Genomic DNA, 16,806 nt, shown 5'->3' with positions numbered 1-16,806 from the left:
GTTCAACATTCTGCAATGTTGCTCCAACATTGCAGAAAAGCAATTTAATATGTATCACAGGTCTTAGAAGTGTTTACATTTGTTTAAGAAATAATTCTCCTTCTAGAAACTATCTTAAGAAAAAAATTGAAAAGAATCTAAATGTCCAGCTCTTAGATAATGGTACAATATGGTGCATCCATACTTTGAAATACTACGAGGCCATTAAAAGTATGTGTTTGAAGAGTTTTCTTTAATACTACAGGAAAATGCTCATAATATAATGTTGAGGATAAAAGAAATCAATACGAAAAATTACGTAGAGTACAATATCATGAAGGAGAAAGAAAACCATCCTTAATAAAATGTGAAATAAATGTGTTCAAATGTTACTAATAGCTGCCTCTGGGTAACAATATGGTTGTGGGAGTTGTCGTTACCTTCTTTATTCCTTTTTGAACTTTACAAGTTTTATGCAAGGAGCACATATTATTATGATAATTATAAAAATAATAATATTTAAGCCCGGGCACAATGGCTCATGCCTGCAATCCCAGCACTTTGAGAGGCTGAGGCGGGCAGAACACCTGAGGTCAGGAGTTCGAGAGCAGCCAGTCCAACATGGTGAAACCCTGTCTCTACTAAAAATACAAAAAAAAATTAGCCAAGTGTGGTGGTGCACGCCTGTAATCACAGCTACTTGGGAAGCTGAGGTTGGAGAATTGCTTGAACCCAGGAGGTGGAGGTTGCAGTGAGTGGAGATTGTGCCATTGCACTCCAGCCTGGGCAACAAGAGCAAAACTCCATCTCAAAAAATAACAATAATAATAATAATAGTAATAATAAAACTGTAAAAATAAATCTCTAGAAAAAAAAACAGAATTGAACATACATTAGAAAGTGAAGATAATGAGTGTAGAATTACTTCTATAAAACCAGCTGTTGGATGGCATAATGCAGGACCCAGTTCTCAGGGTAAGATGATCTTTTTAGCTGTTGTTTTTTGTTTGTGTTTTAAATGATGGGAGAGATTTGACTTGGTTCCTAGGCATTGGAGGAAAGCACCAGCAGAAAGTGATTGAAAGTGCAAGACAGGAGAGCTATGGACAAACTTGACCACAGGCTTGCAAGGCCCAATAGGCCCCTCTCAGCTCACAATGAAAATGTCCAAACTGATAAAGAAATTTCACCCCGGACACTAAAAGGAGTGGCTGCATGTTTAGGTGTGAGAATTGGTCCTGGCTACAGAGTCAACAGGACTGAAATGAAAAACACAATCACGGGCTATTCCCACTCCACCTTTGAATCACAGCAGCTCAAAGCGTCAGGAAGAAAGTCAGAAAAGCATTTGGCTCCCCCCAACCATGGCATCTGGTTCAGGGCCCTGGGGCCACACAGACACTCTCCCTATCCCCCCTTATCCCTGTTCTCACAACTAGAAATACATCTCCCAGGACGGAGTTACACTTGGAGTGGAAGGACATGGTATTGCTTCAGGGGAGGGCTGATATGAAGAGGATGTGAGGACGGTTGGGGGAGGCAAAGTAGGACTCACCCCACTAGCCCTGAATGGGAAGGGGGAAATTGGGAAGGGGCAGATCAGAGATGAAGTGATATTGTGAGAAGCCCTTGACGAATGCCCATGAGATCCTAAATTCTGGGCCAGGGTAAATTAGTAAACCAACTATGGTACATCCAAACAATGGAATGCTACTCAGCAGTAAAAAGAACCAGATTATTATTATTATTATTATTATTATTATTATTATTAGAGAAGGAGTCTCACTCTGTCACCCAGGCTGGAATACAGTGGTACCTCCGCTCACTGCAACCTCTGCCTCCCAGGTTCAAGCGATTCTCCTGTGTCAGTCTTCCAAGTATGTGGGATTACAGGCACCCACCACCACGCCCAGCTAATTTCTGTATTTTTAGAAGAAACGAGGTTTCACCATGTTGGCCAGGCTGGTCTCGAACTCCTGACCTCAGGTGATCTGCCTGCCTTGGCCTCCCAAAGTGCTGGGATTGCAGACGTGAGCCACAGTGCCCGGCCAGGACCAAATTATTGATACATAGAACAACTTGGACAAATATCAAGACATTATATGAAGTGAGAAAAGCTAGTCTCGAAAGGCTATATACTGTATGATTTCACTTATATGACATTCTGGAAACAGCAAAACTACAAGATGGAGATCAGTGGTTGCCAGGAGTTAGGGGTGGGGGTGAGGGATGAGGAGTAACTACATAAGGGGTTTTTGAAGCGTGATGGAACTGACTGTGGTCATAGTTAAAAGAACCTATATGTGTGCTAAAATTCATAGAAATGTACACTAAAAGAAAAAAAAGGGCAAGTTTGGTATACGATTATTTTTTAAATAAAATGAACAATATTTCTTTAAAAGTAACCTGGATAATAGAAAACAGATTAACGGTTGCCAGGGGTTGGTGATGGAGTTGACTGCAAAGGGTCAGCATGAGGGAATTTTGGGGGAAAGGGGTGAGAGAAACGTTCTGTATTTTGATTGTGGGGCTGATTACATAACCAAGTATTATCAAAATTCATAGAACTCATACCAAAGAGTTCATTGTACTGTGTGTAAATTAAAAAGCAAATACGTAAATTTTTAATGCTTTAATAAAAATTTTTTAAGCCTGAGCCAGAGGCTATACATGTCAATTTATCCCTCCAGATCTAGGTTTTTATCTGTCTGTTTCTCGCAAAATGTACTTCCAAGGATGCCCTGAAGAAGAAAACTGAGCAAATGAATTAAAGTCACAAATTAAACTCAAAATAGAAGACATCTTTTGTTTTTCATTGTGCTACAGCAATACCTACTAAACAATGACTTACCCTAGGGACAGTTTTTGAAATTACAAAATCTAAAATACGTCTTGTGAGCACTAAGGCTGAATAAAAAAAAAAAGGTTCACCTTAAATTTCTCAACAGCAGCGTAACCCAGAAGAAAATGGGTCTGTGTTTTAAAGCAGTCTTGATGGGGAACAGGTTAAGGCCACAAATTCCATAACCAACAAATTTGTTTTTCCCCTGATAGGTCAACATAAAGATAGTTTCAGATGATACAAGTCTCAGAAAATATGTCAGCCACATAGCTCTCCTAGAAAAAAAGCATCTTAAGACATGCTTCAGTCATCAGAGAGATAAATCAAAAATGAGGATTCAAGACAGGAGATGTAACAATACAAAACTACTAAGGACAAACATTAAAATCAATTAAATATTGAAATACTATTATCAAATTAATGCAAAAGGAAGAAAAAATGCTTCAAAGAGAAGGTATATATGTTTTTTAAATATCAGAGAAAACTGGATTGCTGAATTCTGATAAGATTAACAGATTTTAAAAGTAAATACAAATGTAAAAATTCATGGTATGATATAAACTACTGCATTCAGCAATCTAGCAAGAGAACAATCCGCTGGTTTATTAGGATTGACCTCAGGAACATAAGAATCATTTACTATGAGGCAGTCCAATGATGTAATATGGCATTTCAATGTCAATTTTTATTTTTATGTTTTGTAGAGATAAAGTCTCACTATATTGCCCAGGCTGGTCTCAAACTCCTGGGCTCAAGTGATCTGCCCATCTTGGCCTAAAATATTTTAATTAACTTATGTTTGATAACAATTATTCAATGAATTTAAACATATTCTGAATTCAAATCTCAGAAAATTAAGAAAAAAATATATGTATAAAAAAATATTTCTAACATGGCAAAGAATATCTCTCTCGGCCAAGCATGGTGGCTCACGCCTGTTATCCCCGCATTTTGGGAGGCTGAGGCAGGTAGATCACAAGGTCAAGAGATTGAGACCCTCCTTGCCAACATGGTGAAACCCCGTCTCTACTAAAAATACAAAAATTAGCCTGGCGTGGCGGCACATGCCTGTAGTCCCAGCTGCTCAGGAGGCTGAGGCAGGAGAATCACTTGAACCTGGGAGGCAGAGGTTGCAGTGACCCATTGCGCCACTGCACTCCAGCCTGGCGACAGAGTGAGACTCCGTCTCAAAAAAACAACAACAACAGCAACAACAACAAAAGAATATCTCTCTCAAACCAACAGCCAAATTAAACCATTAAAATCAGCTCTAATAGTAATAATAACTGCCGTTTAATTAATCCCTGCTAAGTGGCAGGTGTTCAATAGGTACTATAGAGATTTTATTTAACCCTACAGCAGTGCAGCGAAGCCAACGCATTTGACAGATGAGGAAACTGAGACCGATAAGGACCATTGGACAACAATCACAGATCTTTGTAAAGAGCCTGATATGAGTGGAGGGTGTACTCAGCTCCTAAAAGGACCTCTAATTGACCTCCTACTGTGTGCCAGTCGCAGGCATTCTGGGATGACAGCAGCAGCAACCAAGACAATAGGAGCCAAGCTGGAGTGCCAGAGGGGCCATGCATGGAGAGTGTTCAGCACCCAGGGAGGACTGTGTACCCAGGAGGCACCAGAGGGGCCATGCATGGAGACTGTTCAGCACCCAGGGAGGACTGTGTACCCAGGAGGCTTTTGGGAGCCAATAGGGGTTTCTGAGGTGGGAGTGGTGGTCAGAGTAGTTAAACAGTGGACAACATTGACAATATTTTAAAATCTCTAGTTAAATGGTAAAACGTTGTCGGGGGTGAGAATGACAGGCTCGGAGGTGCAAGTATATCAGTAAAGGTTGGTATAGTCAGGGGAGGGCACCCAGAACAAGTGGGACAGGAACTCAAGACTGGAAGGGAGACCCAGGTTGGGAGGTAGAGAGGCCGGCGTCACAGCAGTTCTCTGCAGTTCATAAACCTGAAAAGTAGAAGGAAGTGGACGGGCCATCTGTAGAGAGTGGTGCTGCCTTCATATATAGGTTGGGGCAAACGTAATTGTGGTTTTTGCCGTTAAAAGTCATGGCAAATACTTTAGCACTAACCTAATACAACACTCTATAGATTTTTTTTTAATGTGGCAACAAATACAGAGCAGTGTCTTAAATTGAGCCATGTGAAATCGCCATTTGGTAGATTATAAAGCACTGGCATGTCAGCAATTGCAAATTGTTCGATCTAACAGATAGTATGATTTCTTTCTTATTTTATTTTCTAATTTTTGTATTTTAGAAACAGGGTCTTGCTATGTTGCCCAGGCTAGTCTTGAAATCCTGGCCTCAAGCAGTCCTCCTGCCTCAGTCTCACAAGTAGCTGGGATTGCAGGCTCATTCTTGTTTTCAAAAAAGGAAAAGGCAATTGTGCATATTCATAGGCATCTATGGGATAATAGCAGGAAAGGACTGGAGTGGGGATGGAATGGGGGTGAGCTGAGGAGGTAAATTTATTTTCATTTGAACAATACACTTCTATATGGAAGAAAGGAAGAAAGAAACCAGCAGGTCTGGGAAGATGCGTTTGACCCGTCTCTTCCCAGGTAACTCTGATGATCAGCCAGGTATGGGAATCAAACCTCTGGCCTCAAGGTTCCATAATCCTCTGGCTCTAACATTATTCCATGTCGGTTGTCTTCATCTTTCCCTCTTTAACCAACTTTATCTCCAATCCAATAAGATATCCAAGTCCATATGACAGAAAAGTCTTAAAAATCCTTCTAGCACCCAATCCTCCCAGCAAGGAAGGACTGAAACCAGGGCAAAAAAACATATATTTTAATGTTCAAATGCTTCAAATAGATTAAGCATTTGGTTTTACTTGGATTATTATTTTTTCTACGAATATAAACCATTTTGCATTTTGGAATCCTTCTGCAAACAGAGCAGTTTGTCTTTGTGTTTGCTCATTTAAAAACAAATATTTGCCTGCCAAGCAAATACTGTCTCTTAGGATGTGCTATTAATAGGATAATTAGGCAGCCGGTAATGAAAAGGATTGCTGGTAATTATGGCAAGATTTGTTTTGGCATTTGAAGGCAGCGATGGAGGCTGGAGTGCTAAAATCTACCTTAGAGTTAATTAGTACAATTAGAACACACCTGAAAAAATAGCCCAGCTAATGAACACTTCACTTTACTTTTAAAGTGACAGCACTCAGAGCTTCCCAGGCTGCTTGGGCAGTCCCAGCCCTAGCATTTCTAATGTGACAGAGAGTCGCGAACGAAACAACTTGAATTCGCCTAACCTCCGTTTTCAAAAGCGCTTGTTCTCTGTAAGCGCTTTCCTCTTTCCTCTCCACACCACCCCTACCCATCTCACCAGTTTGAAAGCAATTTCTCCTCTATGTTCTCCTTGGAACCTCATGATAAGCCTTCGAGATGGATAAGCAAGGTTTAGTTCTTTTCTCATTTTTCAGATAGGAAAGTTGAAGAGGACCAGAGATGCCCAGGGGTTGCCCAAGGACACAGATGAAGAGGTCATAGATGAGGTCAGCAGTCGCAGCCTAGGCCTTGGGAACGTTGGAGAACGATTCAGAGAAAAGTAGCTTTCTGATTCGTTTAGGGGTCCCTGTGTCTGCAAGAAATGCTGGGCTTGCCGAGTCACTCCATAAAGTGGGTCTTCACGGCCCACCAACCTGTGGCCCTGCTTGACTTTATTGGTGGTAACATGACCTGAGCCTGAAATAACAAAAATCATCCAGTTTGGAAAACATTCTCAAACTTAGCCTTTTTTCCCTCTTTTCTGTTGGACGTCTCCTTTCTGCGGCTCATCCTCAGGAAGGTTTTCCACTGTGAGCAGGCACTGGCAGGGCAGGCTGGGCATTGATGGACCAAAGCAGACGTGTGACATTCCTGCCGGGATGCATATGGCAGCATGAGTGCTTGGGGGGATGTGTGTGTTAGCATATATGGGGACTTGAGTAGGAGGTACACACACACACACACACACACACACACACACACACCAGAGGGAAGACATTAGAGGAATGAGGAGAGGGAGGAAAAAGGTAGTCAATCTAAGGGAAGCTCTGCAGTGTAAGGCAGGCCATTCAATCTTTCAATTCTTAGTTTCCTTATTTTAAAAATGGGGATAGAATTGGTACCGACAAACCTACGTCGTAGGTTTGTCATTAAGGATACAGTGAGACAAAGTCCACAGCATGCCTGGCCCATCCTCATCCCTATTCTTATCACCACAATTATTATTATTATTATTATTATTATTATTATTATTGTCGTCTTTATGGATATTGTTATAAAATGTGTTTTCCCCCTGACCCTTTGCATGGCCAACACTTGAGGTATCCTCCTTCAGACCTGTTCCCTTGTTCCTGCCCCAGGGTTCTTTTCAAGGCACCACCCTGCTCACGTCTGCACCAAGAAACTCCCTCTGCCTCCATGACTCCTAACTCCATGTTTTACAGTTTGGAGGTGCCATTGGGGCCCTTGGAAATCACAGAATGTGCCCTTTTGTGATAATATATCCAACGTAAGAGAGTGAGAGTGTGTGTGTGTGTGTGTGTGTGTGTGTGTGTGTGTGTGTGTGTGTAGGTTGGTGGGACAATGAGGAAAGGAGGTCTGAAAAATCCGGGGAGACCACACCCCTCCTGGATTCATGAACTCTGTTCTCTATACAAGGCAAATACTAATACACAAGTCAGAAGAAAGCAGGAGACTCAGGCCTGAGATTATTGACTATCTCTTCCTGCACTGAACCTTCGAAAACCTTTGTCTTCAATTGCAAACAATAATAATAGTCACCAATGCACCAGATGCCATGCTATGCACTTTCAAACATGGTATTTAATCTCCACAGTAACCCCAGGAGGCAGGTCTCATCATCTTATTAAGAATGAGGAAATTGGGGCCCAGAGTGGTTAGGTAACATGTCCTAGGCCTCACATCCAGGATCAAAGCTGACCTGACTGGCCCTAAGCTCAGATTCTTTCCATTGTCCACGGCTCAAAATCTCCTGCTGAGAACTCAAGGACTTGGGGCCATGACAGGCACATTATTGGAAACTGTTAAACCTCTTGATCACCCAATGAACATTAACACTAGGAATCACGGGAACAGAACTTGCATTTGTGAACTGAACTCAAAGAAGAAAACCTCTCACATAAAAACTGAAACCGATGTCCCCCACAGTAGCTGGATTTGCACTGATTAATTAGAAAATTGCATTTATATAACCCTTTAATCTGTATTTATGTGTTGCTAAGGATGCAGCGAGCTGGACAGGGAATTACATCCAGATTAGCCTTGATCCATAAGCAGCCTGAATTGGAGCTGCTTTCTGTACTGAAAGGAGAGAATCAAAAGGATTTGGGACAGGGATCCTCAATGAAGACTCGCTCTCTCTCTCTCCTTCCTTGGACTCAAGGAGTCTGAGACTTTCCAGGGCTACCCAAGGAATCCTGCCTGGTCTGCTTGGTCAAAATAAGGGGTAAGATTACCCAAAGAGCTAATTTCCAGCTGAGTGTGGCACTTGGTTTCCTAAACAAAATTGGTTTTATTCTCCTCAACATGTGTTCAGCAAGATTAAAGATCCATCAACTGCACAGCTTAATATGAGCTACGCTGGAAGCAGCCCATGTTCTCCTGGAGTAAGGGTAGGAAAGAGGGAGGGGGCAGAGCCTGAAATCCTGTTTACTGAATCAGAAAGACCATTAATGGATAGAGGGTATTGGAGTAGGGATGGCAATGCTTTGTGATATTTCAGGGAAAGAGATTTGGTCACACACACACACACACACACACACACAAAACACACACAATGTTTTAAAGTATTTCCGTTTTTTCTTTTTTTTCTTTTTTTTTTTAAGTTGGATTAACAGATAAGCATGGGTGGGGGAGATGTGGCTGGGAGTGTCAGTTCGATTCTTCAGCATGAAAGGCAGTTTGACTCTGGAGCCATGTGGGTGTGAGACTCAATGAACAATGCTCGGTCCAGGCTGCCAGGTGGGCCAAGTGGGGCCAAGTTGAGTCTGGAGGTGAAGGAGGGGGAGAGACAACAAGGCTGGAGTTTGACTCAGGGCAGGGAGACACTGGCTATTCCCATCATTGTCAGGAAGTTCAATTTCATTGAGTGTAGTATGGCTGAACGTTGTTGACCTTGGCCAGTCTGTTGCCCTACCTGGCCTCTCCTACATCAGTTATAATGGAGTAGACTGAATGACTGAGGAAGCTTTTTCCAGCTCTAATATTCTGCTTTTATGACCATCTCTATGGATGTCAGAGCCAATCAAAGCAGCATTTTCCACATCTCTCTAATACTACCTAGCAGTGGTACAGCATTGTGGCTTAAAAGTGCAGGTTCCACAGTCAGCCTGCTGGAGTGACATCCATCCTGGCTCTACTGCTTATGGGTCCCACGGCCTTGGACAAGCCCTTTAACCTTTCTTTGCTTTGTTGTCCTCCTCTATAATATTGCAGTGACAGTGACAGCACCTATATGACAGAGCTGATGTGAGAACTAGATGAGTGAATATGTGCAAAGCTGCTAGAACAGTCCCTGAAGACCAGCAGCTATTTCATAATGGTAGATCGAATTATATTCACCCTTATTCCTGCAAACCACAGCACCCTCACCACCGGGTATGACTCATCTGGGCCTCAGAACACATACCTTGGACAGCTCCTGGGTTGTCCTTCAACCTGACATGTGTATGGACCGTGCTCCTGGAGCACACAGCAGGCTCTCACAAAGGAGGTGAGTGAGCCATTGGCAGCCTCTGCTTCATAAGCTGCATCTCAGTTTCTATCGTGGGATAGATAGACCTCACTCCCTCTGGTCTGGTCCTAGATGTAAACAAATACCAAATGTCTTTCCTCACTCAGCATTCTTGATCGCATTCATACTCTCCCTTACTTTGGATATTTTGCCAAGAAAGTGCACATTCTCTTATTTCCAAGGGGCCCAATGGCACCTCCAAATTGTAAAACAACCCGCACTTTCATGGAAGCAGAGTGTCTTGCGGCAGATGTGAGCAGGTCGGTGCTTTGGAAAGAGACCCAGGGCAGGGGCAAGGAATGGGTCTCTGCTCCACCTGACTTTCCTTGCTGGGCCTCCCTGCCCCCATCTGTGAAATCAGGGCATGACATTCAATTGCTGTGTCCCTCCATGTGTTCACGGGGACACTGGTCCCAAAAACACTGTCAAAGGAAAAAAATGGCCCAAAAAATTGGGGAAATGTGGCTGCTATATCCCCTTACTGATAACAAGCAACATATTGAAGGCTCTGAGAGGCCCTGCAGTTTAAAAACAAAATTACTGAGTTTCACGTTAGCCTGGGGTTTCTAAGAGTGTCTACCAGTAGAGTCCTCCCTTCCTGTAACCTCTCATTGGCCTCCTATGGAACTGGATGGCAATCTCTCATCACTTCCAATTCCAACGGACTGTGTCTCCTCCCCCAGGAAACAATAAATAAACTTGTAAGATTCTGTCATCCCAAGAAGAAGTAGTTCAGTGTCCTCATTTCTTGGCCTGCAGGAGAAAGAAGAGAAGAGAAAACCAGAACCATGTGGCCAGCTTTACACACAGTCAGAAAAGGAACCCGTGACCCCCCGACCCAGGGCAGCAGGGACAGAGGTGAAAGGCTGTCTAAAGAAGATTCAGGAAGCCCAGCATGAGCTGCCTGACATAAATAAATAAATCAGGAGGCCACCCTGCAAAGCAGGTTGTATTGCATTATTTGAGCAAGGCTGCTAGACATCTGGACGTTTCTGTTAGCCCCCATCCCTCCTGTTGCCATAAATTTAAGCTAATCCTATGGGGCCCAGGATCATAAGAATAATCCTCACATCTGTGTGGGCTTTTCAGCTTTCAAAAGCTCATTCACAGAATTATCTCATTAGTTCCACTCAATGCCTATGGGAGGGACTCAGGACGATCATCGCCATTTGGCAGATAAATGTTAAAACCCAGAGAAGGAAAGTGACTTTCTCAAGGTCACACAGGAAGGCAGTGGAGAATTAAGATAAATGCACCAGGTCTCCTGATCCCCAGCCCAGGACTCTCCCATGAGAATACTACTGCCTTACAAAAATAGCCCTGAGACCCAGACATCTATCCCACAGCCACCCAGGGCTATGTCTGGTCCCAGAGAAATCACTTGTTCACTCTCTTACTGCTGTATGGGAATGGAACATTGTCAGGAAGTGGTAGTGGAAAGACCATAGGCTTCACAGTTGAATTGTCCAGGTTCAAATCCCATCTTCTTGGTCATCAAACCTCAGACCATGTGGTGAAGGCCTGAGGTCCCTGAATTTGCTCTTCACCTTGAAAGGTGGGAATGATAATTTTGCAGTGAGTGTCACTTGCTTTATCTGCTCTCCATCTCACCTTCTGACAATGACTCCCCACCTTCTGGGAACTGTTCCTCCTCCAACTCCAACCAGGTGGCTCTGAATGAAGCTTCCCATCACAGCATCCCTACCTGCCTGGCTACAGGAGCAGGCATGTGGCCCCAGCCAGGCCAGTCAGAGGCCTTCCCTGAGATTTCTCTCAAAATGAAATAGAGAGCCCCTTCCTTTCTAAGGGTGAAGCTGAGTAGCTGTGACTCCAGCCTCATGGAGAAAGGTGGCCTGAGATATCAAAGCTGGTGTGCAGAGAAAAGCAGAAGAGAGGTGGGGAGAGAGTCCTGGAGGCATCCAAGGCCTAGGATGCAATCAGCCCTGGGGCCCTGATGCCCCTGCCCTGCCCGTGGGTGGGTAACATAAGCCTGTGAATCATCTGGGCAGCCCCTTCTGAGTGCCTTCCTGAGTACCCAGGCTGTCCTTAATGTGTAGCAAACAGGAATGATCACCCCTGCCACTCACTTTGAGGAGCCCCACCAGCACAAATGCCAGGAAAGCAGGCAGTGGTCCAGGAGACCCCTTAAATAGGCTCCATATGACAAACAAAGACCCAGGTCTCCCCAGCTTTCCGAGACTCCTGGAAATTCAGAGCTTATAGGGGTTTAACGACTGGAGTCCAGGCGGGTGGATCACTTGAGGTCAGGAGTTCGAGACCAGCCTGTGCAATATGGTGAAACCCCGTCTCATTTGAACATAAGGGTGAGAGAGTCCGTTTCATGTTCCTGAATGTTGAACCATAAGAGAACTTACCTAGTTAGAAAGTCTCAGGCAGCAGAATCCCTGGTCTAGGCTCTTGGTCTGGGTGCTGTTTGGGCTGCCTTTCCCTATCTTAGAAGACAAAAAGGAAGAAGATGCTAGTGGGTGCCCTGGACAATGGGAATGCACCTGGATCCTCTGCTTTTCTCAAAAAGGGATATGAAGATCAAGCCCAGTTATATACTATGTAGGCATAAAAGGACCTGTCAAAGTCTAAATACTGTCTAAAATCAAGACATTATTGTTATTATGAAATTATGAGCTCCAGACTCCCTTGACACAAAGCCTGACTTTCTCCAGTGAAATAATGGAAAGCCAGTGTGTGTGCAGGAATTGGATGAGAGGTAGTTAGAAAACTAAGCCAAAATCATTTCCCAGTGAATCCTGGCCAGGCAGCCAACAACTGAGCCCCCTGCCTCCCCATGCCCCCTACCTACTGCCCTCTAGTTGCATAAACTTGGGGAATCAGGTGACCAGCCGACCGTCCTGGTTTGTCCGGTGGGCATGGAACCACCCCTCTGCATGCTCCTTCACAATGCCTGTCATCACATAGTATGTGGGAGAAATGGCTGAGGATCAGGCTCTGGAACAGGAGGGAGTGTAGCATTTCGTCTCCCTCATAGGGTGGCCAGCTCTCCTGTTTGTCTGGGACTGAGGGCTTCCTGAGTTAATAGGTGCCTGGCTAGACTCACTAGCACCATGTCAGGGGCATCTTCCTCTACACATCTGTCTTGTGCTGTACCCCTAAGCTACTGTTCTCATTGTTACCCCAGGGCCTGTCATATCCATAGCTTGACTCAAATACTGCCGCATCCTGTGCCTCTGTCCATGGTTCTGAACCGTTCTTTATGCACTGGGGTGAGGCTAATTCTCCTAATGTGAGATACTCGTTGGTTCATCAAGGTATTCATTCAATAAATATCTTTATAATTTAGCTTTGCCTATATAACAAACCACCCCAAAACATAGTGGCTTAAAGTTTTTTTTTAATTATCAGTTCTTATAATTATATGGGTCACCTGGACCATTTTGGTCTGGACAAATCCTGCTGATCTGTAGTCAGCTGGTGGTTTGGCTGGGGCTGGGTTATCTAGGATGGCCTCACACATATGTCTGGTAATTGATAATCTGTTGGCTGGGGCACCTCAGTTATCCTTCATACAGTCTTTCCATCACATTAGCTCAAGCTAATTTGAATGGTGGACACAGGGTCCACCATTGGAGCTTGCAATAGAAGGCAAGCTCCAATACTCAAGTTCCTTTGATAAGTCTACATCACATTTTCTACCATTCTGTTGTCCAAAGCAAATTGCATGGATAAGCCTAGAGTCAGTGTTGGAGGCACTGGGCACAGGTAGGAGAATGATTGTAGCCATTTTTTATAACAGTTTACCACTTCTCCAAATCTCCTGCATCCCCAAAGCACTATAACGCTGCAAATAATGGGATGACCCTCTGGTGAACCTGCAGAGAAATGACTTTACCCATAGAGCTGTTTTAAACTCAGAGTCCACTTGGCCTCTGCCAAAATCACTTTCATAATTGTATCAGGAGCAGTTGAAAGTCTCTTCGAACCCTCCTTCACAACATTCAGAGGCACACTTCGAGATCTTGCTGAACCACAAAACTAATTGTTTTGCTTCTAAATGAACAAAAACCCTCCTGAATTGTAAGCCTTTTTGACAATCTTCAGCAATAATTTTTTGAGTTGTGCATGACTGGACAATAAACCTCTAGTTACCTTCCTGGGTGAAGGCAGAAGAGCTCCAGAGTACAGTAGAATTCCTGAGTCCCCCACTTCTCTGAAGGGAGAAGATTTTAGAGAGCATCTCCTAGGGTCCAGACCCTTCCGTAAATTTTCCCTCAATACTCACAACACTCCTTGAGAGTGGTGTTGTCTCTGTTTTATGGAGAAAGAAGCTGAGGCTGGGGAGATTAAGTATCTTGGTCAAAGTCACAGAGATGGCAAGTTGCACGGCAAGAATTCAAACTCAAGCATTTGGACCTCAAAGTCAGAGCTCTTTCCACTACACCTCATCATGTCAGAGCTGCAGAGCATTTAGACTTGGGTGTGGGGCACAGGGTTTTGATCCTAGCTCTGCCCCCATTTCTGTAGCACCTTGAGACACTCACTTGTTCTCGCTAAGCTTCTGTTGTCTCATATGCAATAGGAACATTACCTGCACCTAATCCAGGCTCAATCAAGGTGAGTGCAAACATGCTTATCCCTGAGCTGTAGAGAGGACAGACAACTGGTATTTTGGGAGGGTGATTTTGACAGCATCTTTCAAAATTTTAATGTGTGTGTTCTTTCATCTGGCGGTTCTACTTCTAGGAATTCATGTTGAAGCAACATATTCACATGTGAGTAAGAATGCACGTAAAAAGATGTTTATTTTGGCATTGTTTATAATAGCAAAAAAATGGAAATCATATAAAGGCCCAAACAAATTATGTATATCCATGATACAAAATGCTATTTATCATTGAAAAGGATCTACTGATGCAAAAATGTCCAAGACATATTACTTTAAAATAATAAAGCAGATTTCTATATGATGGCACAGGAAGATCACAGGAACATATTTTAAGTGAAAAAAATAAATTTTAAGATGATCAATAAACGTACATATGCTTATTTGTGTTTATATATAGAGAAAAAAATCATTTCTAAGGAAACACACCAAACTATTTACAAAGGCTTCCTCTATCAGCAATAAGAAGATGATGACTTCATTTTTTGATTGTTTATATTTACTTTCTGTATTGTTGAAAATGTTCACAAGTATGTATTCCATTTGCAATGCCAAGAAAGAGAGAATTCTAGTGCTGGAAGAAACTTTGAAGATCACCACGGCCCAGAGAGAGAAGCCAATTTCTCTCTGTCATGCAGCCAGTCATTGGCTCTCAGGCTGAAACCCTCTTGATGCCCAGTCCAGGCCGTCTTCAGCATCAGGGCAAGCTCTTTGGAAATCACAGAAGCCACAGAAGGTTGAGGAATTGATGATATAACACAAAGGAAACTGCCCCCATCAGAGAGCAGAGACCAGCATGTGGGCCTGGCTCGGCCACTTTCCTTCTGGCCTGGGCTTGAAGCAGGGGTAAGACCTTTCCCAGCCCTTGTAATACCCAAAGGAATGCCACCCTGAGGTCTCAGGTCAGGCCTCTGCTCAACACATGACCATCATGCTCCCCAGCAAGTCCCCTTCGTTCCCCTCAGCCCCCGCCTTTACTCTCCTCCTTGAGTGCCTGGGACACAGCAGATGCACAATACAGGCAGCCTCGAATTCTACCAGGGAGGCCAGGAATGGCTGAGGGGCCTGTCCTCATGACCTGCCAGCAGCTGGATTGGAAGAGAGGACTTCTGGGCTCTGCAACTGACGCCACAGGGGCATGACTTTGCATTACCTGCAGCCAGTTTTTCCCTCCAGAAAATGGGTATAAGGGTGACCCATTCAAGCCATCAAAAATAACGTACCACTTACAAAGCCAACCTTTCTAACTGTCCTGGGCTCACGTGACATTTTGTCAAAAGCCCATCATGTCCTCAGTGTGTGTGGGTCCCTGAGGGACAATCTCACTCCACTCCCCTTCCAGTCACCCCGCACTGTCTCCTCCTAGAGCTGTGACCACCTGGGAAAACAGGACATGAACGCATGAAGCCATGGTGAGTCAGCAGATGGCGTGTCGTTCTGTCTGAGCATGGCAGGAGGTCAGAGAAGGGAAAGCCCCAAAGATGCCAGAATGCAGAGCCCTGGCCTCTACCTCCCAGCAAGAGCCGGACCCAGCCTGCAAGCATGAGCAGCATGATTTCTGACGAAGCTCCCAACAGCAGTGGCTTTCCAGGTTCAGGTATTTGCATTAAGGAAGAGGTAGGGAGGTATGTGAAGCAGTAAACGGAGATGCCAAAAGTTCTAAGTGTATAAAGTAAACATAAAGGAAATGTATATTTGGGAGAAAAGGTGAAATAGCTCTCTGAGTTTTCCTCTGATGTGAAGCCTTTGCTTGAATTTTTAGACATGGTCTTTGTGTTTGTGTCGCATGTTCTCAGGAGGACTTGCTGCTGTGTTTCTGTAGACATTCTTGCCCTACCCCGACAATAGGGAGCTGGACACCCCATGTGCCCTTGTTACACCAACTGGGGTCTGTGGACCAGCAGAATAGGCATCTCCTGGGACCTTGTCAGAAACAGCGAATCTCAGGCCCCACCCGGACCTACTGAATTCGATTTGCATTTTTGCAAGGTCTCCAGGTGTTTCCGGTACACAGTCATGCTTGAGAAGCGGCCTGGCTCCAGGACGCAGGTTTCCCCTGGGGGTGTGCACTCATGCAACAGCGGGCATGTACCCTGACTTTAGGTGGTACAAGAGTGAACATTTACTATTTTCATGGGTTTTAAATTTAATGCCCATTTATAGTAAATAGCGTATCATGTACAGAAATGGTAAGTTGACATAAATGGTATGTTTTAAAAGTGAATCAATTTAAAGAAAATATTCACTCACTAATAGTCTGGAGTTCTGAGAAATGACACCTTCAAAGGTGAGACAAGAATGACTATTTCCAGAAGTGATGATCCAGTTTAGGCCCCTCAAGGAGGTAGGAATGAAGGGGCTGCTGCAGAGAGATGGGGGCTTGTCCAAGGCCAACAGTGGGATTGTGGTGACAGAAACAGACTGGAACTCAGCCCCATCCAGGTCCGCAGTGCCCCTTCCTCCCTCTGCCCTGGTTGCACCGCTCGGCCTGAGGTTGGATCTGCAGCCACGGTGACGTCGGGAACTGGGACATCTGCAGGTGACACCATGCACATCCACAGTGTGCATGGC

The sequence above is a fragment of the Papio anubis genome, chromosome 7 (genome assembly GCF_008728515.1).
Source record: "Papio anubis isolate 15944 chromosome 7, Panubis1.0, whole genome shotgun sequence".
NCBI lineage: Eukaryota > Metazoa > Chordata > Mammalia > Primates > Cercopithecidae > Papio > Papio anubis.
This window is presented reverse-complemented; position numbering follows the sequence as displayed.